Raw genomic sequence first — 27,052 nt, 5'->3', positions numbered from 1 at the left:
CAAACCCACCTCTGACAACTTGAATTCGGAGGGTAACCCATTAGGAGGGCTGGGGTATATACCTGATGCCTCCTGGCGGTGTGGTCTCCGCTCTGGTGCAGGCATGATGGCAACGGGCGCTGCCCGGTGATACACCGGGGATGGCGGCGGAGCTGATGGCAGTTACAGCTCCGCGGGGGTCGCTGGCGGGACCTGCGCAGCCGCGTCAGGTCCAGGCAGGGGCTTCCTTTCCTCCACTTCAGCTCCCTGGGCTGTGTACAACTCCACCGGTGGTGGCGGCAAGGAGGGAACAAGGCACGCTGCCGGTGACAAGGCAGCGGTCGCAGGCTCCACAGGGTCTGCCGGGAAGAGGTCCGGTGCAGCAGTGGCTGGTACCGGTGTCACGGGGACCGCAGGTGTAGGCCCCTCCTGGGCGCGCTGCAGATCCAATGTCCATAGCGCTTCCTGCCTCAGTTGCAGGCGGCGTGTCAGCTGGGCAATTTCGTCCTCCAGCTGCTGGCGGTTCATCTCAGAGACGGGGTCGGAGCCTTCAGCCATGGCACCGGGGAGATCCAACTCAACCTCCGCGCGCTCTACAGGCCTCCTTCCCTCTCTCTCCAAAATGGCATTCTGGCGTTCTTCTTCCTGCCTCGGCCCCTTTCCCGCCATTGGCTTCTTTTGCCCCTCCTTCCGGGGGCGGCGTCTTCTTCCAGCGCCTCCATTCCAAGCCAGTATACGAACCCCTCGGGGGGTGGGCCATGTTGCTGTCACATAGTAATTCAGGCAGGGGAGGCCCAAGACTCTTCGCGGTCTTTTCCTAGGACCTTCTATCTCTTCACACCCTTTTTCCCCGCACCAGCGGCCATCTTCAGTTGTCATGTCACAGTCTATTAAATTGGGTCTTCTACACATTTTCAAAAGTTCAAAGTCCAACAAATCTCAGGCACACAGAACCCGATGGCATCGGGTCTCGTCATCCTGTTCGTGACGCCAAGTTGGGTCGCCCTCCCAGGGCTGTGGGGTACTCGGTACCGGGCTGGTGTCAGTGGGATGTGTCACAGCAGCGGTGACCCGGACCGTGGCCCTGGGCGCCCAAGTAATGGAAGTATATGTAGTTAATGGTGAATATTTTGTGACGCCACCTGTGGTGTTCGGCAAGGGAGGTGTTAAGCCGACGCTGCAAACAGATCCTCTGGGACAGATGGTATGGCGCAGCAAGGATGGTATAGCCCTCCATAGGCAGGGCTGTTGTCCCAGGGCAGTGTAGATGTGGAGACACTTAGATGGTGTAGTGTCCGGCGCAGGGGATGTAGCAGTACTGGCGGACGCAGGAAGGAAGGGAGGACACCAGGGCATGTAGTTCCAACGCTTTACTCACAGTCCGTAGTGCCCGCTTCCGTACCGTGTCCTCCGGGTCAGAAACTCAGCCAACCTCCTGGCAAGATGGAAAGCTCCCCTCCAACACTCCGGCAACTTATGTGCCTTTCCTGAACGTCTCCTCTATAGTGCTGCATATGTAAAGTGCTATGTAAAGTGCTGCGGAATATGTCGGCGCTATAGAAATAATATTTATTATTATTATAGCGCCTTTGAGTGTGAAGATCTCCAGTACCGTGGTACTCTGAAGTTCCTCTTTACAGATGTTCCTAACAATTCTACTCGTATGGCAGACAGCTGTAGCCTGCTTTGGGGACTCCCTTATCCTGAGTCTCAGCTCTCTATTCAATTGCTGTTGTGCCACAAGTCTTAGATGGGAGTAGTGCATTTACAGCCAACTACTCCACCGGTGTCTGCTGCAGAACCATAAGTGTCCATACAACCTCGGGGACCGGGCCCCAGCCTTGCGCTGAGAACCTATAGGCAGGGTTCCTCTTCTAACCCACGTCCTCTCTGTTCTCTCTACTCCTTCATTCCGTTCTTGTCTCTTGTCACGGTCACGTGTGTCTGGACGCAGCCAGTACCGCAATGCGAACCCATGAGACACCCGTGACCCTGGATACAGCGCCTCCAGTGGGGCGAATTTAAATAATAAAATGTGCAGCTGGATACGCCACCTCCAACTGGCGAATTTAGGTATTACACGTTATACATACAGTAGTCTGGAAACCCTGCCTCCAGTAAGGCGAATTTAAATAATAAAGGGGGAACCTGGGTAACATTAACAATGGTGGGCCCTGCAATAGGGAATTGTCACGCTCGCGCCTTGGCTGAATGGCGCGAGCCAGGGGTTGTGGCCCCACTGTGACACAGACCAGACTACCCTGGAAGGGGCGTGACTGCGACAGCTACCTTGGTCTTCACTGGAGCCTCTGATGGTGAGGTCAGGCTTGTGCGGCAGATAGCTGTCGGGTGCCACTCCAGGGTGGTGTCTGACTGTGGCTGCTGATCCCACTTGGAGACAAGTCACTTGGACAGATGTGGCTGACAGGCAGACTGAGACACAGGGCAAGAAGGTAGGGACCTGTTCACACAGCAGGTGCAGGTATGGATGCAGGCAGGCAGGAGTGGAATATGAAGGAACGGGTTTGGACCTGTTCACACAGGAGGTGCAGGTATGGATGCAGGCAGGCGTGAAATATGAAGGAACGGGTTTGGACCTGTTCACACAGGAGGTGCAGGTATGGATGCAGGCAGGCAAGAGTGGAATATGAAGGAACAGGTTTGGACCTGTTCACACAGGAGGTGCAGGTATGGATGCAGGCAGGCAAGAGTGAAATAAGAAGGAACAGGTTTGGACCTGTTCACACAGGAGGTGCAGGTGAAGGCAGGAGTGGAGAGAGAAGCTGCAGAAAGAGGTTCTGCAGTGGCAACAGCAGGAATGGAGCAAAGCTGAACCACAAGGTCTGTGGAGAGAAGCTGCAGCAAGAGGTTCTGCAGTGGCAGCAGGAATGGAGCAAAGCTGAACCACAAGGTCTGTGGAGAGAAGCTGCAGCAAGAGGTTCTGCAGCGGCAGCAGGAGCCGTGCAGACAGAGCGGCTCGAGAGTGCAGATGCACAGATAAAGCTGCGAGAGTGCAGATGCACAGACAGGGAGGACACAAGGAAAGACACAGCAAGGAAGGGAGCCACGGACAAGGAGAAAGGGAGACTGATAGACAAAGGTAAGACTGAGTTCAGACAGAGAGACAGGGACAAAGACACAAGGACCAGGATATTCAGCCTCCTGGCAGGCGGGCAGAGAACAGACAAGGCACTGGGAACAAGACTCAAGGACCAGGATATTCTGCCTCCTGGCAGGCGGACAGAGAAATGCTAGGCAAGGTATCGAGACACAGGAATACAGACTAAGAACCTTCAGAGAAGGCAAGACATAGGACAGGGCCTGGCTAGCTCAGCAGTAAGGAGCTAACTGAGTTTAGACATTGCACAGGCCATGTTTCAGTGGGAGTGGCGAAACTAAATAGTCAAGGGCTCCAGGTGATTGGTCAGGGACAGATTACACAGGTGCACCCTGACTGCATAAGAACCAGAGAGTTCAGGCGCCGCCCCCCTATACACACAGTCTGGAAACATGGAGAGCAGAGGCACAGAGCTGGCAACAGACAGAATTCACAGCATGGCTTGAAGCAGAAAGTAAGTTGGTGTGCGGGGGATGGGAGGCCATGCAGTGATGCCAGCAGGGTTGTTACAGTACCCCCCCCTTTACGGCCCCTCTTCCTCAAGCCTGCCAGAATGACCAGAAGAAGGAGTACGGGACCACACACAGTCCAGGTTGACACGACATCCTTCAGGTAGGGTGGAGTATGTGTGCCATCAGGAATCCCAGATTGCCCGGTTTCTTGGTGCCTAAGGGAGTCAGTTTCCAACACAGAGGGTACAAAGACTTCTTCCTCCTGATTGGCAGAGAGCAGGGACCTGGAAGCTTCAGACTTGACCCCTACATCAGCCGGCCAGCTAGAAACAGAAGACACCATCACCGAGTCCGACTTCCGCCCGATGTGCCAGAAAAATTGGACCTCCTCCTCCCGGTTGGTGAGAAATGGAGATATGTAGGTCACTGCTCCAACATCTTCACCCACCTGCCAAATGGAAGCTGGAGGCATACATACAGGGAGCCACTTCAGCCTGTTACACTGAAAAAACTTGATCACATCTTCCTGGTTAGAGGATGGGTGAAGCTCTGTCTTGGGACCTTCACCCCTGGACCACAGGGGAGCTGAAGGCATACACTCAGGATCCATCTTCAGCCCTTTATCATGGGGAAGACAATCAAGAGGCAGGGGTGCTCTTGGGAGCAGGACACTGGTATAGTCGCTGGGGACGTGTGAGGAGACTGAGACCGCCTCCCCCTCTTCAGAGGCATCCTCACACCTTGACTCGGCGACTAGCAAACCAGACGAAGAAGACGACCTTGCTGACTGAATGCGACACAAGGGAACCAGACACCTCTTGTCACTTGGTTGTTTCAAGTGTGGTGCCTTGCTGGGTCTCCAAACATAAATGGGCACCAGGATCTCTGGTTCAGAATGACCCATGGGCATACCAGTCAACACGTGAAAGATGAACTTCTTCATGTATAAAGCTCCAACCTGGAGCTGTAGTTGTCCTTGTAGGACTAGACTGTTTTCCAACAGGGCTCGGCTACCTCGAGACAACGCCCACGTTGGCTTCAGGAGCTGTATGACAGAGATGACACATTGACTCCGTATGGCTGGCGGTTTATACACACCAAAGCTCCCAGAAGGCAGAGAAACAGTCATTTGCTTCACAGGACAGACCTTCGGGATGTTCCTTCATGAGACCAGATTGCGGCTGTAAGCTTGCCAGCCACTTTTTCTTAGACCTCTTGGACCTTACACGGGAGGCCGCCTTAGCAGGCTGAGGAACAGGAGTGTCAGGGACGGTCACAGACGGATGAGAGGATTCACCCATAGGTTCCTCTTGTCTGGTCTGTATCTGGAAGCTTGAAGGGGAAGACATCTCAAGAGCAGCTGGACGAGGCATGTCAAAACTTTACGGAAGGCCACCAGGAAGGCCCCCAGGCTCATGACGACAGGGTCCCCTGCTTCCCAAAGGGGACAGATCCAATTCAAGGCATCACCAGCTAGGTAGGACATGATATATGCCACCTTGACCCGGTCAGAGGGGAAACAAACTGCATTCAGCAGGATGTAGTGCAGGCACTTTTTCAGGAACCCTTGGCACTCTTTGGGGTCCCCATAGAACCTAGGCGGATCTGCTGGGTCGTGCTCTTCGTAGGCCAGGAGCTGCTCATAGATGGCCTTGGAGACTATGAGTGGTTCAGAAGTCTCCACAATTGGAACCACACAAGGCGGAACAAACTCTTCCGGTGGCTCACACTGGCAGGGAGAGAGTTCATGATGCTCTGCGAGCGGAAGGACATGGGACTCAGCGGGGACCATGGCCTGTGCAAACTGTCACGCTCGCGCCTTGGCTGAATGGCGCGAGCCAGGGGTTGTGGCCCCACTGTGACACAGACCAGACTACCCTGGAAGGGGCATGACTGCGACAGCTACCTTGGTCTTCACTGGAGCCTCTGATGGTGAGGTCAGGCTTGTGTGGCAGATAGCTGTCGGGTGCCACTCCAGGGTGGTGTCTGGCTGTGGCTGCTGATCCCACTTGGAGACAAGTCACTTGGACAGATGTGGCTGACAGGCAGACTGAGACACAGGGCAAGAAGGTACGACAGATACAGGGCAAGCAGGCGTGGCTTGGAGACACAGGACAGGCGGGCGCGGCTTGAGACACAGGACAGGCGGGCGCGGCTTGAGACACAGGACAGGCGGGCACGGCTTGAGACACAGGACAGGCGGGCACGGCTTGAGACACAGGACAGGCGGGCACGGCTTGAGACACAGGACAGGCGGGCACGGCTTGAGACACAGGACAGGCGGGCACGGCTTGAGACACAGGACAGGCGGGCACGGCTTGAGACACAGGACAGGCGGGCACGGCTTGAGACACAGGACAGGCGGACACGTCCTGAGACACAGGACAGGCGGACACGGCTTGAGACACAGGACAGGCGGACACGGCTTGAGACACAGGACAGGCGGACACGGCTTGAGAAGGAACAGGTAGGGACCTGTTCACACAGCAGGTGCAGGTATGGATGCAGGCAGGCAGGAGTGGAATATGAAGGAACGGGTTTGGACCTGTTCACACAGGAGGTGCAGGTATGGATGCAGGCAGGCGTGGAATATGAAGGAACGGGTTTGGACCAGTTCACACAGGAGGTGCAGGTATGGATGCAGGCAGGCAAGAGTGAAATAGGAAGGACCAGGTTTGGACCTGTTCACACAGGAGGTGCAGGTATGGATGCAGGCAAGAGTGGAATATGAAGGAACAGGTTTGAACCTGTTCACACAGGAGGTGCAGGTATGGATGCAGGCAGGCAAGAGTGAAATAAGAAGGAACAGGTTTGGACCTGTTCACACAGGAGGTGCAGGTGAAGGCAGGAGTGGAGAGAGAAGCTGCAGAAAGAGGTTCTGCAGCGGCAGCAAGAGTGGAGCAAAGCTGAACCACAAGGTCTGTGGAGAGAAGCTGCATCAAGAGGTTCCGCAGCGGCAGCAGGAATGGAGCTAAGCAGAACCACAAGGTCTGTGGAGAGAAGCTGCAGCAAGAGGTTCTGCAGCAGCAGCAGGAATGGAGCAAAGCTGAACCACAAGGTCTGTGGAGAGAAGCTGCAGCAAGAGGTTCTGCAGTGCCAGCAGGAATGGAGCAAAGCTGAACCACAAGGTCTGTGGAGAGAAGCTGCAGCAAGAGGTTGTGCAGTGGCAGCAGGAGCTGCAGACAGAGCGGCTCGAGTGCAGATGCACAGATAAAGCTGCGAGAGTGCAGATGTACAGATAAAGCTGCGAGAGTGCAGATGCACAGATAAAGCTGCGAGAGTGCAGATGCACAGATAAAGCTGCGAGAGTGCAGATGCACAGACAGGGAGGACACAAGGAAAGACACAGCAAGGAAGGGAGTCATGGACAAGGAGAAAGGGAGACTGATAGACAAAGGTAAGACTGAGTTCAGACAGAGAGACAGGGACAAAGACACAAGGACCAGGATATTCAGCCTCCTGGCAGGCGGGCAGAGAACAGACAAGGCACTGGGAACAAGACTCAAGGACCAGGATATTCTGCCTCCTGGCAGGCGGACAGAGAAATACTAGGCAAGGTACCGAGACACAGGAATACAGTCTAAGAGCCTTCAGAGAAGGCAAGACATAGGACAGGGCCTGGCTAGCTCAGCAGCAAGGAGCTAACTGAGTTTAGACATTGCACAGGCCATGTTTCAGTGGGAGTGGCGAAACTAAATAGTCAAGGGCTCCAGGTGATTGGTCAGGGACAGATTACACAGGTGCACCCTGACTGCATAAGAACCAGAGAGTTCAGGCGCCGCCCCCCTATACACACAGTCTGGAAACATGGAGAGCAGAGGCACAGAGCTGGCAACAGACAGAATTCACAGCATGGCTTGAAGCAGAAAGTAAGTTGGTGTGCGGGGGATGGGAGGCCATGCAGTGATGCCAGCAGGGTTGTTACAGGAATAGGGAAGTGGAGACCTCCTGAACTCCCCTGAGCCAGTGTCCCTGCACTCCTAACGTTCCCTATGCCGGTTCCACACCGGGCGACGCACAGGAATCTAAAAACCGTAGCTCGCCCTGAACCTAAACCCTCACTAGGGAATTGGTCAGTGCGGAAACTAATCCCACCACTGCACTAAACACACATGAGGGAAAATGACAATACAGGGGAAACACCACTTAGCTTTGCTCTGTTGCGTACACTCCTAGCAACAGAGCCCACCCCCTGTGTGCATCTTCTCCTCCACCCGGATCCATCACCATAACTGGATCCTTCACCATAGTGCAGCCTTGGAGCAGAGTCGACCACCAGTTGCAGCTGCCCAGTAAACAGAGTCCCAAAGATGAGTCCAGCTTCTGCCAAAAAGTCCAGCATGCTTGAGTCCAGTTTTCAGCAACCAAGTCCAGCATGCTGAGTGCAACTCTCACCATCGTCGCCACTCCACCAAGCCATGCAAGCACCTCCTGCTGACACCGTAAACTGCGACTCCACCACGCCATGCCAGCCCTTCCTGCAGACCACATATCTGCCACTCATCCCCTCTGGCTGGGCTGCGCAGGACTCATGTTCAGCTCCTTCTTTCACCCAGGCTTCCTTGTGAATGACTAACACACAATATCACCAACAGTTATTGAACACACCTGGCTCTCTTTTATAGAGCCTCACACCTGAATTATAATTACGTGCACTAAACCAAAGAAACTAAAGTGCACTACCACTCACCACCACCGGGGCAACTTAGAATGAACGACACCACGTGTAATAATTCTAATGGCCACCGGGGGCAATCACATCACCTTGGCACCTAGCCAAAGGAAAAAAAGTTCACTTATCCATTTAAGTGAGATCCACGCTGGATCATGACATCTCTCTTTCCTATGGAAGCTTAGGTTACAGTTCTATGTCTTTCTCCTTCTCCTTTCCCGTGCCAGCTGGCTCAGATCACTGAGGCAGTTGCAGCACTCCTTCCTCCATCCCTTCTTCCAGGGATCCTCATTCCTGTCCGAGTGACTTCCTGCCTGACTGACCTTCTGTCAGACTGACCTGTCATTCTACACTTTCCCACTTTTTTATGTATCTTAACTCCACCCAGCTCCCAGCACATCCAGTGTTCCAAACAGGGAACCACCAAAGGTGCTCTGCTACCCTCCGAGCAAGGAGCCGCAATGTGGTTGTGCAGAACTACCCTGTGCAGAACTACCCTGTAGTGTGGGGTGCGAGTATTGGAGTGTGGAAAGGAGTTCCCACCTTACCTGGATGGTGGGGCACTACACCTTGGAGAGAGAGCAAGGTGCAGTTCCTCTGTGGCGACTGAGCCTCAGGGGCGCCACAGAAGTAAAGGGATTAAATAACTTAAGGCTCCTCCTGATGTGTAAAGCACCATAAATCCTAGCTGCATCTAGTATGATGGTGTGGTAATGCTTTTTAATAAATTACATTCCAGTGTCTGAAAAACTGATACAGTATCTACAGTATATGCAATTTTGGAGGAGGAACTTACGCTCTAAAGGGCTTATTTGCATAATAAAACGCAGAGATTAGTTTCCATCTGTGTCTGATCACTAATTCTATAAAACTAGATCCACAAAATGTTAAATTAACTTTGGGATCAAGGGGTATTATCAGTAAGAAAAATAAAATCAGAAGCTCATGACAGGCAAATGTGTTTTAAAAGGTATTCATCGTTTTTTTATCAGTAAAATGGTGGCAAGAACCTACCAAAAACCTCTTGCTGGAGGAATGAAAACATATGAAAAGTGAACATATAAAATCTGCTGTAATCAACATATTTTATTTATTAGATAGATGAGATGAAAAAACATTTTATGTTTATTCCTGCAATCCCTTCCAAGAGTTTAGAAGTCTGGTGGTGTTAATATAGTTGTGTATAGTAATTGTTTTGCTTAACTATATTTTAATTACCCCATGAACAATTAATTATGTAAATCGTGACAGTCAAGGTGGATGTACATTACCAGATTTTGTAGAGTTAAAAAGAATCTGTCAGCAGGTGTTCCTACCTCATCTGAGGCATGATGTTGGCAAAGAGAATCCAATCATGTATCACTTAGTTTACAGGATGCAGCTGTTCTGACACAATCAGAATTTTTAGATTTAGAATGAAATTAAGGAAAGAGAGCACACATAGGGTGATAAAAGTGATATTTTGAGTGACAATACATGGTTAGTGCACTCACCTTTACAGGTTGTGAGAACAGTGACAACCCCTTGCAGAATGTGAAAGGAACCAGTGGTCGCTGTGGACTCCCGTAGATACCAATGTCACAAAGGAAGAAGAAAAAGACCGGGTTTTGCAGTGTATCCGCGCTAACCACACAAGGTCAGAAATATTCTTCATAGCTTTATTGTGCCGACGCGTTTCATGGCAGCTCTGCCACTTCCTCAGGGCCAAAGAATTACAGTATCTGATTACAGCAGTGGTTTTATACAAAACCTTCATGACATCACAATTACATGCAAAAAGACATCACTTCCTGTGGAAACGCCCCCTCCAATGTCAAAATGTCATACACCAGTCACAATAACTTTATATCAAGATCTAACCTCTGATAAAACACATTAAACATCTAAAAAAATCAATCTTTAATTTGAAAAAGTGTATGAAACCTATATTCACTACATATACAAATTTTATTAAAATAGAGTTGACTAGAATCAAACCCAGAGGTTTTAGGCAAGCCAGAAAACGTAAGGCTTCCCATTACCATCATACTATCTCTCCAATTGTTAGGAATGGGTGTGGTTTTGTATAAGACCTTCATGACATCACAAACAGACAAAACATCACTTCCTGTGAAAACGCCCCCCTCCAATGTCAAAATGTCATACGACAGTTAAGATAACTTTATATCAAAATATAACCTCTGATAAAACACATTGAACATCTAAACAATCAATCTTTCATTTAAAAATGTATGAAACCTATAATAAAAATATATTAAAATTTTATAAAGCTAGAATGACTGGACTCAAACCCACAGGTTTCAGGCAAGCCAGGATCCTGTAGGTTTCCCATTGCCATTATGCTATCTCTCCACTTGCAAGGAATGCATGTAATTGTGATGTCATGAAGGTTTTGTATAAAACCACTGCTGTACTCAGATACTGTAATTCTTTGGCCCTGAGGAAGTGGCAGATCTGCCATGAAACGCATCTGCACAATAAAGCTATGAAGAATATTTCTGTCCTTGTGTGGTCAGCGCGGATACATTGAAAAACCCGGTCTTTTTCTTCCTCCTTTGTGACATAGATTTAGAATGAAGAAGAGCTGAGAAAGCTGACCGCGCCCACACCAGGCTCTCTGTGTAGAAAGTCAATAGACAGTGAGCTGCTTAATTGCAGGACTAATCCGCCAATGTTAATCTCTTAGTGATAAATCCTTCACAGTTAGTAAACAACAACACACACTTTGACAAGTAATACATCCCTAAATTCTTTGTTTCAGCCTCTATCTCCTTCTGTCTTCAGATTACATATCAAAAACCTGCTGACAGATTCCCTTTAAATCACGACCAATCTGTAAATTTTTACCAATCAACAGTGGTTCCACTGCATGTTTACACAGACAGAATGCGCTTATCGATGCTCACTGAGTGATATGAAATAGATCACTCAGTGTGCATAGACTGCCATAGTTCTCAGCAGTGTGAGACATGTTTAAACAGGGTGATACATTGCCAAAAGCAATGATTTTTTCATGATAATCTTGCAGTGTAAATGTGTCATGGCTCGACTCAGGGGTTCTATCTGATGTCCTCTGGCTGTGTAGTTGGTTACCCTATCTGCTGGACTACAGCCTGTGTTGTCTCTGTCCAACTGCTAATAATATTCTTATCTTTGCTGTGCAGCTTCTATACAGGTGTTTTCACTTCCTTATTTAGCTTATCCAATCACAACTTGGGAGGGACTAATTATACTCACCTAGTGCATGCAGTCTTTGCTGGCTTTATTCCAAGTTAGATGGATGCTTGGAGTCCCAGCTTCCCAGCCAAGGATTGTCTTGTTGAGGGACTAATTATACTCACCTAATGCATGCAGTCTTTGCTGGCTTTATTCCAAGTTAGATGGATGCTTGAAGTCCCAGCTCCCCAGTCAAGGATTGTCTTGCTGAGGTTTTCTCTATTGCTTCTCCTGAGGTTTGTTTGCGTGTTCTTTTTCCCAGCACTCTTCCCATTTTGATGCATTAAGGGTCTGCGGGTTTTCATGTGTACTGAAAGTCTTTTTGGATTCCTTTCTTTTTTTTCCCGCTTTCATGTATGACTTTGTGAACACATCGGTGGCCCTGTATTTCACCCTATGTTTGTGTTCACTACATTCTGTTAGGCTGAGTGCAGACGTACTTTTTGGACCTGCGGATTTTTCCGCGCAGAATGGAAGAAATCCGCAGGTCAAATGACCTGCATTTTTCCTGCGGATTTCTTCCATTTTTCATGCGGTTGTCCCCCTGCGGATTTGGTGACAGGGGAGATGGAAAACCGCACAAAAGAAGTAACATGCTGCGGATTTTGTACCGCAGGAAAACCGCGCGGAAAAATCCGCAGCGTCTTTTTTTTTTACATTAATTTTAAGGCTACTGTACATCACAATGCGGATATGCAACGTTTCTGCGCGGTAAAATCCGCTGCGGAACTGCTGCAAATCTGCATCGTGTGCACACAGCCTTATGGTTGTTATTGGTTACACTCTGTGCATAGTTGAGGGTGCAGTTAAAGACACTTGGGGTCAGCTGATGTTGAGTGGGAGCGCCATTGTGAAATTTTAGGGTGCCAATCTCTGCGGTCAGGCTAGGTCAAGTCAGGGATTTTACTAGTCTATATAGGAACCTGTAGTGTGTAGGTTTAACATCTCCTCTGGATTGTTTATCCCCATGTGAGTGGGCAGCACGGTGGCTCAGTGGTTAGCACTGCAGCCTTGCAGTGCTGGAGTCCAGGGTTCGAATCCCACCAAGGACATCTGCAAGGAGTTTGTATGTTCTCCCCGTGTTTGTGTGGTTTTCCTCCCACATTCCAAAGACATACCGATAGGGAATTTAGATTGTGAGCCCCATCAGGGACAGTGATAATAATGTGTGTAAAGTGCTGTGGAGTATGTTAGCGCTATATAAAGATTATTATTTAGTCATAACAAAATGGGCTTTGGCTGGCGCTACAATGGAGCTGCTGAGGCATTTCATTGCAAAAGTTTATATAAAGCATATCTTGTCATAGGAAGTTTACCTCTCAAAAATAAAATCATTTGGACAGGTCATTGTATGTACTCGCAACTGAGAAGACAAGCAAATATTTTAGATTGTGTAACTGTTAGCGTTGCTGAATGTCACAAAATAAATTAATACAAGTCATGTAATGGCACAAAGGGAACCTGTCACCAGGTTTTGCAATTATTAACTATACCCATCACCTTTATCTACTCCATTCAACTGACATAAAATTAAGCCTTGAACTCCCCTACGTATGCCAAAAAATATCTATACTTCTGGCATACGATGCGGTCTGGGCCAATGGGTATCATTTTTTAATTGATGTTTCCTCTATGTGCAGAATCACGGTCCTGCTGAATTGAATTATGTGGATGACATGTTTTACGTCATCCACAGATTGACGCAAATCTTGTACCTGCACAGTTGAAGTGCAAGATTTGCATTGATCTGTGCATGATGTAGGAGGCATCATGCACATTAGTCAAGCAAGGAGGACTGTGATTCTGCACATAGCGGAGACGCCAAGAAAAAAGACGCCCATCGGACCAGACCTTGTTGCATGCCAGAAATATATAAGGTATTTTTGCGTATATTGTAGAAGAGTTCAAGGCTTAAGGGCCTGTCACACTAAGCGATATCGCTAGCAATATCGCTATAACGTCACAGGTTTTGTGACGTTATAGCGATATTGCTAGCGACATCGCTATGTCTGATACTTGCCTCCGACCCGCTCCCCCGCTGATTATCGCTGATCACGCGAGAACGTCCCGGACCGTTTCTCGTCGTCAGCTTCCTGCGGCACTTCCTGTGGAGAGACGAGCGACGAGTGTGGAGCTGGGCGGGAGGACGTCAGGATCGCCTAGTGTGACAGGTAAGTAGCGACCCCCGACCCCTGCGATGTCGCTGGTGAGATCTGCCTGTGTGGCAGTTTACTAGCGACCACTTAGCGATGCACCAGCGATCCTGACCACGTCATATCGCTGGTCGGGATCGCTGGTTCATCGCTGAGTGTGACAGTACCTTTAAAGCCAGGTCGTTGGACAGTACTAGTAGAGCAGGTAAAGATAGTGGCTTTAGTTTATGATAAGAAATCCAGGGGCCAGGTTCCCTTTAAAGTTCTGTATTAAGAAAATGCATGGACAGTTGCAAATACAAGAAATCCCACAAAGCTAACTGAATTGTCTTGAATCTATGCTTGTCAAAAAGAATAACTGCAAGCTACAAAAGTACAAGTTCATACAACCCGCTTGCACATGTTTTTTATTTGTTTGGGCCAAGGCAGCAATCAGATCCTATACAGATGTAAGCGATAGGAAATAACTTTATATTTTCCTTCCCGGCTTTCCACTGTGGCCTACACATGTTTATTACAATCTCACTATATACAAGCTAACTGAAGGTTTATTTTGTATCGTACCATAGTATATATCGATACTATGAAAATAATGGAGAAAAAAAACACACAGAAGAGCAAACAAGGCAAAAGAAAATAGAAGACAAATGCACTTGTCAAATGATGACCGTGGTTTTCAGTGTATTTACTTTTAAAGCAATCAATTTTACTTTCCACAAAGTTTATGGCCCAAGTTACAATATATCCAATGGCCTTTCCTGGACTATTATAATGTAAAATCGTATACAATCTACAATGTAGTTAGGGTGGTTCCTTGAGCTGAAAAAGGTATTTGTTTAACCCTTCACTACTCTAGACTATATTAATAATTTTATTTCTATAGCGGCAACATATTCCACAGCACTTTACATTTTTAGAAGGGACTTGTATAGACAATAAAATACATTACAGAATAGCAATAATCACATAAATCAACAGATACCAAGAGGAATGAGGGCCCTGCTCACAAGTTTACAAAGTATGAAGAAATAGGGGGGGACATGAAAGGTTGATGGTAACACTTGCTTTCGTTGTACGGTCCAGCCAAAAATGTAATAAATAGGAGGTTCCTGCTATGCTGCATGAATCGGTAACCAACCAATATGTATAAAAGTACAGACACAGAGGGCTATTAAATGCATAAAGGGTGTGAGAACAGATGATATGACGGTCCTGGTTTTGAAGAAAATTTGATGTCGGCGAAACAGGGATAGTTGGATAAATATGTTGAGGCAGTAGGCCAGTCTGAAGAAATGCGTTTTTAGGGCATGCTTAAAATTGTGGGTATTGGGGACTAATCAAATTGTATTGGGTAGTGCATTCCAAAGAATAGGTGCAGCATGTGGGTAGTGTTGGAGATGGAAGTGGGAGGTTCGGATTATTGATTTGTGGGTCTCCCTGGAGTATAGTTGCCACAGTGGCTTTGCTTTCCTCCAGGGGGGAGTGATGTCATGCCTGGGAGCAGTGAAGGGATCTCTTTATCAGGTAGTTCCAGCACACAACACAGTTCCTACTCCAGGCCAGCAGAGGGAGCTCTAAACCTGACTTCTGGGAAGCTGCTCTCTCTGGTCAGGAAGAAGGAAGTTAGTTAGTTAGTGTAGGCAGGGAAGAAGGAGGTAGACGAGCTGTGGACTAGAGCTATAGCAGAGCTTACCCCTAAGCTGAAGCACAGAGGCCGGACGCTGGAGTCCGAGGCTGTATGGATAGTAAAGGTCCCACAGCAGAAACCGGAGTAACAGAGGCTGTAAGTGCTCTGTTCCCAACTGAGACTCGATGACACAGTAGCAACGTGTGAGCCAGAGACGACATTAAGGGCAGTTCATGAAGGAGGCTACAGCTACCTGTCATGCAAGGGGAGTTCTAAGTAACAGACAGAAAGAGGAACTTGTGTGGAGTTCAGAACCTCAAGTACTTCAGGATAGCGCTAGCAAGGAGACCTCACAACCCATCTGCATAGATAGATTCCCAAATTGCTTCCAGGCTGATCAACTCCTGTACCATCTGTAATCTGAATCCTGGACTGTACCTACAAAGCACAGTAAAAGGTAAAAGAAACTGCACTCTGTTGTGTCCTTTGAATTCTCCCTGCATCACCTTCTCAGCACTGCTACATCCCTTGCTCCATACTACATCACCATCTATATTCTTCAACATCTCTCATCTGCCCTGGGACTAATCTCTGCCTGTGGAGAGCTATTCCAACACTGCTGCATCATACCATCTGTTCCAGAGGATCTGCACTGCAGCGCTGGTCGCCTCTGACCAGATACCACAGGTGGCATCACAAACACTTTACAAACTCTTTCTTTACCATCCCCTGTAAATAATCCCCTTCCATTGGACGCCCAGGGCCATGGACCGGGTCACCGCCGCTGTGACACTGTCCCTTTTAAGAAAGCGGCCTGGTACCAAGTACCCCACTTGCCCTGGCGGGCGCTCCAAATTAATCTTAGGTTATTAGCAGAACGCAGGGCACAGGAAGGGTGATAGACTGAGACGAGGTAGTCAATGTAGGATGGTGCTGAATTGTGAAATCTGTCATATTTAACTTTAGGCCATTTAGAGATCTTTTTATCTTCAACTTGCTTACCTGTTCACAACAAGAGTAATTTTGACCAGGGGTGCCCAAACTTTTACATGGCACTGTATATTACTAGGGGCTTGGAACATGGATTAATGATACCAATCTAGTACTGAAATAAAAAAAAACCCACTGGAATGGAGCTTCAACTTATTCACTACTTCATACCACTAGAAAAGCAGATGCTACCTCCTTTACTACTTTAGGCCACTAAGGAAACATGCATTAACCCCTTTACTACCAAGGGTGGTTTGCACGTTAACTCCCGGGCCAATTTTAACAATTCTGACCACTGTCCCTTTATGAGGTAATAACTCAGGAATGCTTCAACGGATCTAGGCAATTCTGAGAATGTTTTCTCATGACATATTTTACTTCACTTTAGTGGTAAATTTTCTTCGCTATAACTTGGGTTTATTTATGAAAAAAACGGAAATATGGCAAAAATTTTGAAAATTTTGCAATTTTCAAGCTTTGAATTTTTATGCTCTTAAATCAGAGAGTTATGTGACACAAAATAGTTAATAAATAACATTTGCCACGTTTACTTTACATCAGCACAATTTTGGAAGCAAATTTTTTTGTTAGGAAGTTATAAGGGTTAAAAGTTGACCAGCGATTTCTCATTTATACAACACCATTTTTTTAAGGGACCACATCATATTTGAAGTCACTTTGAGGGGTCTATATGATAGAAAATACCCAAAAGTGACATCATACTAAAAACTGCACCCCTCAAGGTGCTCAAAACCACATTCAAGAAGTTCATTAACCCTTCAGGTGCTTCACAAGAATTTTTTGAATGCTTAAAAAAAAATGAACATTTAACTTTTTTCACAAAAAAAATTACTTCAGGTTCAATTTTTTTTTTATTTTACCAAGGGTAACAGGAGAAATTGGACAGGAAAACTTATTGTGCAAGTTGTCCTGAGTACGCCAATACCTGATATGTGGGGTGAACCACTGTTTGGGTGCACGGCAGAGCTCGGAAGGGAAGGAGCGCCAATTGACTTTTTCACTGCAAAATTGGCTGGAATTCAGATCTGATTCCATGTCAAGTTTGGAGAGCCCTTGATGTGCCTAAACAGTGGAAACCCCCAACAAGTGACCCCATTTTGGAAACTAGACCCCCCCAAGGAACTTATCTAGACATGAGGTGAGCACTTTGAACCCCAAAGGGCTTCACAGAAGTTTATAACGCACAGCCGTACAATTAAAATCATTTTTTCCACAAAAATTATCTTTTCACCGCCAATTGTTATTTTCCCAAGAGTAACAGGACCCCAAAAGTTATTGTGCAACCCTAACCCCAACACACCCCTAGCCCCAGCCCTAACCCTAAGCCCTAATGGGAAAATGGTAATAAATACTTTTTTTATTTTATTATTTTTTCCCTAACTAAGGGGGTGATAACGGGGGGTTTGATTTACTATTTATGGCAGGTTTTTATTTTTGGCAGCTGTTGCACGCTAAAAGATGCTTTTTATTGTAAAAATAGCTTTTGCATCGCCACATTTTGAGAGCTTTAATTTTTCCATATTTTGACCCACCGAGTCATGTGAGGTCTTATTTTCTGCGCAACGAGTTGACGTTTTTATTCGTACCATTTTCGGGCACGTGACATTTTTTGATCGCTTTTTATTCAGATTTTTGGGACGCAGAATGAACAAAAACCAGCGTTTCATGAATTTCTCTTGGGGGGGTGCGTTTACACAGTTCCGCGTGCGGTAAAATTGATAAAGTGGTTTTATTCTTCGGGTCAGTACGATTACAGCGATACCTCATTTATGTCGTTTTTTATGTTTTGGCGCTTTTATGCAATGAAAACAATTTTATATAAAGAATAATTATTTTTGCATCGCTTTATTCTGCGAGCTATAACTTTTTTATTTTTTCGCTGATGACGCTGTGTTGTGGCTCGTTTTTTGCAGGATAAGATGTCGTTTTCAGCGGTACCATGGTTATTTATACCCGTTTTTTTTTTTTAAATTCTTTTATTAAACCATAAACAGATGTACAATACACATACTGGTATATAATGTTAAGCATTATACGTACACAATATACATATGCTTCATACGACATTGAAATGTAAAGCAAAATGTGCATATCAGTTGTATACAAAATAAAGGAAAACATAATGCCAATTAAATCACAATGGTCTCGTGTTATTATTCCAGTGATGAGATCTACCTAACTTCTAAACTGTACCTACATCTACAAGATCATAAACTATACCGCAGCCTACTTCCACATAATTAGCTGTTTATTATGTGACCTCTCCACTCTGCAAAGTGAGGTGAGAGGAATTCCACCTCTCCCAAATCTTTTCGAATTTACCTGGGCACCCTCTGTTTTGATATAACGTGCGTTCATATGGGATAATCGAATTCACTAAATTAATCCAGGACCCGATAGAGGGAGATGAACTTCCCATCCACCGTAGTGCCAGTACCTTTCGTGCCATAAACAGTGTCTCCCGTACGAAAATCCCAACATATTGACCCCATGTCTCCTCATCCCATACTCCAAATAGACAGACCAGTGGTTCAAAGGGAACAGGAAATTGTACCAGAGATGTCAATAGTGATGTCACCTCCCTCCAATATTGTGCAACGATAGGACAGCACCAGATCATATAAATAAAGTCTGCATCTATTGAATGACATCTCAAACATTCCGATGATTGGTATCGGCCCATCTTAAAGAGTCGAGTTGGAGTCAAATATGATTGATTTATAATATATAATTGTATCATCCTGTTATTAACAGACGGAGATACCCTGATTGATGTCTCCAGGATTTCTTCTTACTCCTCTCCCCTTGTACCTGGGATGAGCCTTTCCCATTTCTTCTTAACGGAGTCTATGGTAGATTCTGTTCCTACTGACAGCATATATGTATATAGGGAGGAGATGAGACCTTGGGGGCCTTGTGATTTAAGGATCCCTATCAAGGGTAGAGACGAAATAGCATTTTCTATACCTATACATCTCGTGTGCGATTGAAAAGCTGACCTTAGTTGTAAATAACGAAAGAACTGGGACCTCGGGACACTGTGATTAACCTGTAATTGTTCTAAAGACATCAAAGTTCCATGATCATATTGGTCACCTATCGTAGAGACACTATACTGAGCCCAAAACTCGGCGGATGGATGTTCAAGTAATGCCGGAAGGTAGCCATTATTCCATAGGGGCATTTCAGCTACACTATCCTCAAATCCAACCGCCCTTTTAATCTGTTTCCATACTGATCGTGCCAGACGAAGCAGGGGTAACAGTCGCGAGACATTTATTTTCCTCATTTCCAAAAAACCCAGTGGGCAACTAATTTGTGCGGCATGAAGTAGATGATCTTCAGAATTAGGGAGGTAACCGCCGGGCATCCATGTACTTATGGCTTTGGCCTGCCCAGCCAGAAAATACAGAAAGAAATCGGGTAACGCTGCCCCCCCTCCCTTCTTGGGTCTCTGCAGAGTGGATAGTTTAAGTTTGGGCCTGGTTTTCCCCCATATAAAAGATGTGATCTGAGAATTCAGATTAGCAAAAAACGATCTGGGCACCCCTACAGCACTACGTTGGAGAAAGTAGCTAAGCTTGGGGAGTAATATCATTTTAATTAAATTAATACGTCCGGCTACAGAAAGTGGAAGTTTACCCCAGATCGAGAATTTGGCTTTGACCATCTCCAGTAGTGGATGTATATTAAGTTGCAGATCAAATTTACTGCCTTGAGAAATGTGGACACCCAGATATTTAAAACTGGTTACAATGGGTAGTGAGGAGAGAGTCTCAAGTCGTGGCATTGGAGCATGGGAAAGGGGCATCAAAGCAGATTTCTCCCAATTTATATATAGGCCAGAGTATTTACCAAATTTATTTATAGTAGTGATCACTCTTGTCAGGGTTTCCTCCGCTTTGTCCATAAATATCACCGTATCGTCAGCATATAGGCCTATGGTGTCTGTCCGACCAGCTATTTCTATACCAGCAATATTAGGGGAAGATCTTATATGAACTGCCAGTGCCTCAATAGCAAGAGCAAAAAGGGCCGGGGAAAGGGGACACCCCTGACGAGTTCCCCTATGTAATGAAAATAGCTCAGATATGGAATTATTTACGATGACCCGGGCCTTAGTTTTGATGTATAAAATACTGACCCATTTTTGGAATCTATCACTGAATCCATACCTCTGCAAACATGCATGGAGAAAAGGCCATTCAAGAGAGTCAAAGGCCTTGGCCGCATCAAGCGATGCCAATGCCCATTCATTGTCCGGCACCAGAGAGCTATATTGGACCACTGACTGGACTCGTCTTATATTGATGGATGTATTCTTACCAGGCATAAAACCAGTTTGGTCAGAGTGTATGAGATCTATTATGACTGAGTTCAACCTTTTGGCCAAAATTTTTGTAAAAATCTTATAATCCACATTTACTAATGATATGGGCTGATAAGATCCACAATCTAGAGGGTCCTTTCCTTCCTTTTTGAGAACTATTATATTAGCCTCATAGAAGGATTCCGGCATGCATCCCCCCTCCCAAATTCCATGAAACACTGTCAACAAAAGGGGTGCCAGTATCTACTGGTATTTCCTATACAATTCAACAGGAAATCTATCCAGTCCAGGGCCTTCCCAGAGGCCATATCCTTTATGGCATCATCCACCTCCTCCAAAGTAAACTCAGCATCCATAATGACCCGTTGGGAAGGACTCAGTGTGGGAAACTCTATATCTGACAGATAATTAAGACACCCCGGGCCATCAACATCAGTCTTGGAATTGTACAATGAACTATAATAATCAGAAAAGCATTTCAGTATTTCCTCAGTTGAGGAAACCAAAGTACCATCCGAACTGCGAATCTGTAGAATTGTGTTAGTTGTATTATGCTGTCGCACTAAGTAAGCCAAAAATTTGCTTGCCTCATTCCCCATCTCAAAATAAGATTGTCGGCCAAAAAATAATTTACGCTTAGTTTTAGTGTCAATATATTGAGTATATAACCTTTGAGCAGTCAACCACTCCACCCTATTACTGTTAGTTTGATCAGATATGTAGGCTGTCTCCGAATCTTTCAGACGTCGCTCCATCTCGCCATCCTCCTCCGATGTCACCCATTTAATGTAAGAGATCGTAGAGGATAAACAACCCCTCAGATAAGCTTTAAGAGCGTCCCAAAATAAATTAATATTTCGAGGTTCAGGGTGGGACGAGACGAAGCAGCGTAACTGATTTATCGTTCTATCAGGCGATTTTTATCAACTTCAGCCAAAAAGGGTTCAATTTCCATGTTATCCTACTGGTCGATGGCCCGTATTTAAGTTTAAGAATTACCGGACTATGGTCTGAAATCCCCCTACTGCCATGTTCAATATCATCTACCCATATCACTAGGCTGCTGAATCCAAAAATGTAGTCTATACGAGACAGAGAGCGTTTAGTGGAGGAATGGCAAGTACACTCGCTCGTCTCAGGATGGCGTATTCTCCTTAAATCCAGCTACCCGCCATGAATTGTGACAGCTGGGATGTAACTGGGGGGGGTCCCACTCTGTACTCCATCACCTAATCTCAATTTATCAAAGTGATTATTCATGACCAGATTAAAATCTCCCATGCAAATGACGTGTGCATCTGGGTAATTCAGGGCGAAACTCAATGCCTTCTGGATAATTGACATATTGGCCGGGGGGGGGGGTTGTAGATACATAGAATAACATATTTCTGAGAGTTGATCAGCGCATGTACAAATACAAACTGTCCCTCAGGATCTTTCCGGGCCTCCCTGGTTTCCCACCGAACATCTTTATGTATTAACAGTGAGACTCCCCTTGAATAGCTGGTGTGAAAAGCGTGTATAAACCATTGTTCCCACGGTTTTTGCACCCACCGAACTGTATTCCTGGTCAGGTGCATCTCCACCAGAGCCACAATGTGAGGGTGATATTGTCTAATTTGTGAGAGCACCTTAATTTTCTTTCGTGGTTTTTTTATACCTCTTACATTCTAGGTCATTCATATCAATTCAGAACCCATTCCCGCCCATCTGGATATGTTGCATAGTGGTGCCCGAGCAGCATGCAGAGACATCACCCAAATAACAAAATTGGTATTGGCTGCGGCATTTACCTAAGTAACTATAAAAACTAAAACCTTTGAAAAAGAAAAGACAGAACAAGAACCTAGTAATATAGGAGCACAGTCTCATGCCCCCATCAAAAAATAAACAAGGGGATACCATCACTGAGCGCAGTGTCTAGTATTGTTGGTAACTGGATACTCGCCAAGAGAGCTCCAATTAGACCTTTTGACTGAAAGGATCCAAATTAACAGCTGCCACATTAGGATTCCTTTGCAGGAGATCCCCTATGGGACCGCAGCCAGTCAGTCGCCTCCGCTGGATCCGTGAAAAACACGGAGGTACCTTCGTGAACAACCCGAAGTCGGGCCGGATATATCATGGAGTACATAATGTTTCTTTCCCTGAGCTGTTTCTTGACTTCGATGAATTGGGCCCGCTGCTTCTGCAGTTCCATGGAAAAGTCCGGGAAGATGGAGATCACAGCACTGTTGAACTTGATGGGACTTTTTAGTTGTGCAAGACGCAGAATGGTGTCTCTGTCCTTACAATTGAGGAGGCGTGCCAGGAAAGGCCGAGGCGGAGCCCCCAGAGGCAGGGGTTTTGTAGGGACCCTATGAGCTCTTTCAATAGCGAACACTGAAGAGAATTCATCTCCCAGGGAGGTCTTAAGCCAATCTTCCAGAAACTGCTCAGGATGCTGACCTTCTGAGCGCTCAGGCAGACCGATGATGCGAATATTATTCCGACGCATTCTGTTTTCCAAGTCATCCGCCTTCTGCTTCCAAGCATTCATGGAGCCCGCCACTTTTGTTAATTTGGCCTCCATAGGTGTAATGGTATCTTCCACCTGGGACACCCTCGCCTCCACCTCCATAATGTGTCCCTTCATGGCCTGCATATCTTGACAAAGTCTCCCCACCTCCGTGTAAACATCCTCAATTTTCCCGGTCAGGGATGTCCTGGTTAGGGAGATAGCCTGCATCAATTGCTCAGACGCTTGTTTAAGGGTCAATTCCTCCTGTTCAGTCTCTTCCTCACCCCCAGAAGGACGATTTTTATGTTGAACTTGAGAGGAAGTATTTCTAAGGGGTCGTGAACCCTCAGAGGGATCGGGTCTTGCATATTCTTTTAGTTTTTCTGCTGCTCCTGACCCCTTGCATCGACTCATGATTAGCTGTGGTGTGATGCAGTGAGACAGCTGGAGGTATATACTTCAGATACTTCCCACCACAGATGCCAGACACAGCAGGGTTATTAATAGATAATTGTAGCTCAGGCCACAGAAAAGGAGGTCACATGAGATTACACTCACTCACAAAGCCGCTCACCGTCCTCCTGCGGGGGTCCAGGGGGATCCTGGTGTCCAGGAGGGTCCAGGCAGCCCCGAATATATTGCTGAAAAAGGGCCCAGCGTCCAGGATTATGAGGAGCTCTCCCGTCCAACGTCCTCTCTCTCACTACATAGCCACGCCCCCTATACCCGTCATTTTGATCGCGCGTTATTGCACTTTTTGTTTGGCGGTATGATGATAAAGCTTTATTTTTTACTTCATTTTTAATTTTTATTTTTTAAGGGGTTCAATAAAGGGGTTAACTAGTGGGACAGTTTTATAGGGCAGGTCGTTAGGGACGTGGCGATAACAAGTATGTGTACTTTTTATTTTTTATTTTTTATTTTCAAAAAATGAATTTATTAGGGAATGTTTTTATTTAGCGATTTATTTTTACACTTTTTTTTTTTTTAACTTTATTACAATGTCCCAGGGGGGACATAGCTGTCATGTGACAGATCGCTGTGACAGATCAGCGATCTGTCACAGGCAGCGCTGCAGGCTTCCTCATGCCGGCGCCCTACAGGCATGAGGAAGCCGCCTCCCTGCAGGCCCCCGAAGGTCCCCGCCGCCATTTTGGATTCGGGGACCTGCAGGGAAGGAGACCCCCGCAGCAGCGATGCACATCGCGCTGCTGTGGGGGTCTCAGGGAAGCACGGAGGGAGCCCCCTCTCTCCCGATGCTTCCCTAAACTCCCGGTACACTGCGATCATGTTTGGCCTAGAGAGTTGGCCTTTATGGAAACTAAAACTATCCTTTACTTACACACAAAAATTGTATGGCTTGTTTTGAGTTTGACAAAAGATGTGGGCGACTCCTCAAATGTATGGAAGAAGGTGCTGTGGTCAGATGAGACAAAAATTTAACTTTTTGGCCACCAAGGAAAACGTTATGTTTAGCGCCAAACCAACACATCTCATCACCCCAAAACACCAGTAAAACAGTGTAGCAGCAGCATCATGCTGTGGGGATGTTTTTTGGCAGCAGAGACAGGTAAAATGGCCTAAGTTAAGAGGAAGATGGATGGTGCAAAATACAGGGATATTCTTGAGCAAAACCTGTTTCAGACTGTCAGTGATTTGAGACTGGGATGGAGGTGGATATTCCAACAAGGCAATGACCCAAAGCATTCAGACAATTAAATAACAAAACTTGCTATAAACTGTTAACGTTTAACCCCCTTTCATCCTTCACTGGGCAACTATTAAAAATCTTGGATGCCGCAGTGGATGGCGTCATCGTGAAAGAGCTGCCTTTGGCACTACAAGTACTGTACATGAACCTGTTATATCCACTTTGTATCTATTGCCTAAGATACATAAGAATCTGGAGTGCCCGCCTGGATGTCCGATCATTTCTGAGTCAGGGATCTTCTTTGAGAACATCAATCGCTGGACTGAATCTAAATGACAGCCCTTGGTTGAGAGTCTTCCATCCTTTTTGCTTGATACTGGTGAGTTCTTGAGGAGGGCTGACGGTCTCCATGTTGGACAGGATACACTGTTGGTAAGTGGAGATATTGAATCTCTTTATACAAATATCAAACACAGTGATGGTCTAACAGTGATGGTATACTACAAACGACCATCTTTAGAAAAGAGACTTCGACAAATATGTTGCTGCATGCCTCCTCCACCCATCCAAGGTACATGATTGGCTCAATTCCTACTGGACAGTTCCTCCGCTTGTGGCGGATCTGTTCTAGTGATCAAGAATTTGAAATGCAGGCACTGGATTTATTTGAAAGATTTCGCTAAAGGGGTTATGGTAGACGTACTATTAAGCGTGCGTATCATAGAGCGAAATATTCTACCCGCCATTCCTTATTATCGAAAGGATCATAAATCGGCGAATCAAGTACGCTTCATCACAAATTTCCATGCCCGATTTTTAAGGATGAAGGATTGTCTAAGGAGAGCTTGGCCCATCCTTCAAGCTGATTTGGTGCTTAAGCAATTTCTTCCCAAGGCACCTAGTGTTGCCATTCGATGCTCTAAAAATCTTAGAGATTGTTTAGTCTGGAGCCACTCTCAATGTGAGTCCAGGTTCACATATATTGATGGCGTTGGGCCTGAGCATGGATGTAGACCGTGTGGCCGGTGTTTTGCCTGTTCTAACATTGATTGGGTCAACACATTTTTTATTTCATCGGGATTAAGGACTTATGAGATCAGGAGACACATTACATGTGTTTCCATAAATATAATCTATTTTGCCGTTTGTCCTTGTAACTTAATTTATATAGGATTGACCACTAGACAGTTCAAGGTACGTTTCCATAAGCACGTGCTTGGAATTGTAAGCAAGCAGCCTGAATGGTAATCATATCATTCAACTTCTGATCTGTACCAGCCTGCACGTATTTCACTCCATTCAATGTTAGCAAGCAGCCTGAATGGTAATCATGCCATTCAACTTCTGATCTGTACCAGCCTGCATGTATTTCACTCCATTCAATGTTAGCAAGCAGTGTGAATGGTAATCATGTTATTCAACTTCTGATCTGTACCAGCCTGCATGTATTTCACTCCATTCAATGTTAGCAAGCAGCCTGAATGATAATCATGTCATTCAACTTCTTTGCTTTAATTCATTTGTTACATGGGTCTCAGTTCTTACTGTTGTATATCCATGGGTGGGAACTCTGTAGATGTTATCTCAGGAGAGGTGTTTTAGCATAGAGATGGAATCAGGACTGCGTCTTTGATCATCTTTTGCACACCAGGAAGTGTGGAGCCGCTGTTGCTAATTTATAACTAAGCAGCTCCCACAATCCCTCTCTCCTGGCCCTGTAGTGGGGTGTATAAATTTAGAATCATTCTATGGGGAGTACTGTTGTGAATTCTCTTTCTTGGCTCCCTCTGGTGGTTACTGAAGGTAGTGGAGCTGGTCAGATTGACAGAGGGGTTGTGAGTTCTCTTTCTGGGCTCCCTCTAGTGGTTAATGGAGGTAGTGGAGCTGGTCAGATTGACAGAGGCTTGCCACCTGATAATGATGATGATGATGATTGGAGATCTGGGGTTTCTGACTGGTGTATTTAAGACAGCTGACTTCCTTCAATCCCTGCTGGTGATTTTCTTTCTGTGCCTTCTGAGGTCTGATATCTGATGTCTCCTGCTCTGTTCCTGCATGGTTCAGCTAAGTGGTTCATTTGCTAATCTTTTTGCATTTGATCTGGTTTTGTCTATCTCTGCTTTGTGCGGGTCAGCTTGTTCCTGCTGGGGCTGTGCTGGATCACCGCCCATATGTTACTGCTTGTGTCAGTTTGTTCTGTCCCCTGTTGTCCCATGTTTACTAGGCATTGCTCCTACCAGCCAGTTTCCTACTCCACACTGATGAGGGGCAATACCCCAAAACAGCTGTCTGTGGATGGATACCATGTTTTGGCATAGGTGGTTTCCTTCATTGGAGACTGCC

General features: G+C 46.2%; 1 protein-coding gene and 1 long non-coding RNA gene across 2 annotated transcripts in view; one reads left to right on the top strand and one right to left on the bottom strand.

The window, feature by feature from the left end:
• The window catches only part of TXLNB (taxilin beta), a 269,051-nt gene that overhangs the window by 66,879 nt on the left and 175,120 nt on the right, over positions 1 to 27,052 (bottom strand). The window lies entirely within an intron of this gene.
• Positions 11,494 to 27,052, top strand: part of LOC141089362 (uncharacterized) — a 30,626-nt gene continuing 15,067 nt past the window's right edge. Inside the window, exon 1 of the long non-coding RNA XR_012232260.1 lies at positions 11,494 to 11,673. This is a non-coding gene — a long non-coding RNA (uncharacterized lncRNA). The remainder of the gene's footprint in view (positions 11,674 to 27,052) is intronic.

Source organism: Dendrobates tinctorius, unplaced genomic scaffold, assembly GCF_039654945.1.
Source record: "Dendrobates tinctorius isolate UK_male_01 unplaced genomic scaffold, ASM3965494v1 ptg000046l, whole genome shotgun sequence".
Lineage (NCBI taxonomy): Eukaryota > Metazoa > Chordata > Amphibia > Anura > Dendrobatidae > Dendrobates > Dendrobates tinctorius.
The sequence above is the reverse complement of the archived record's forward strand: the minus strand, read 5'-3'. Positions and strand labels throughout refer to the sequence as shown.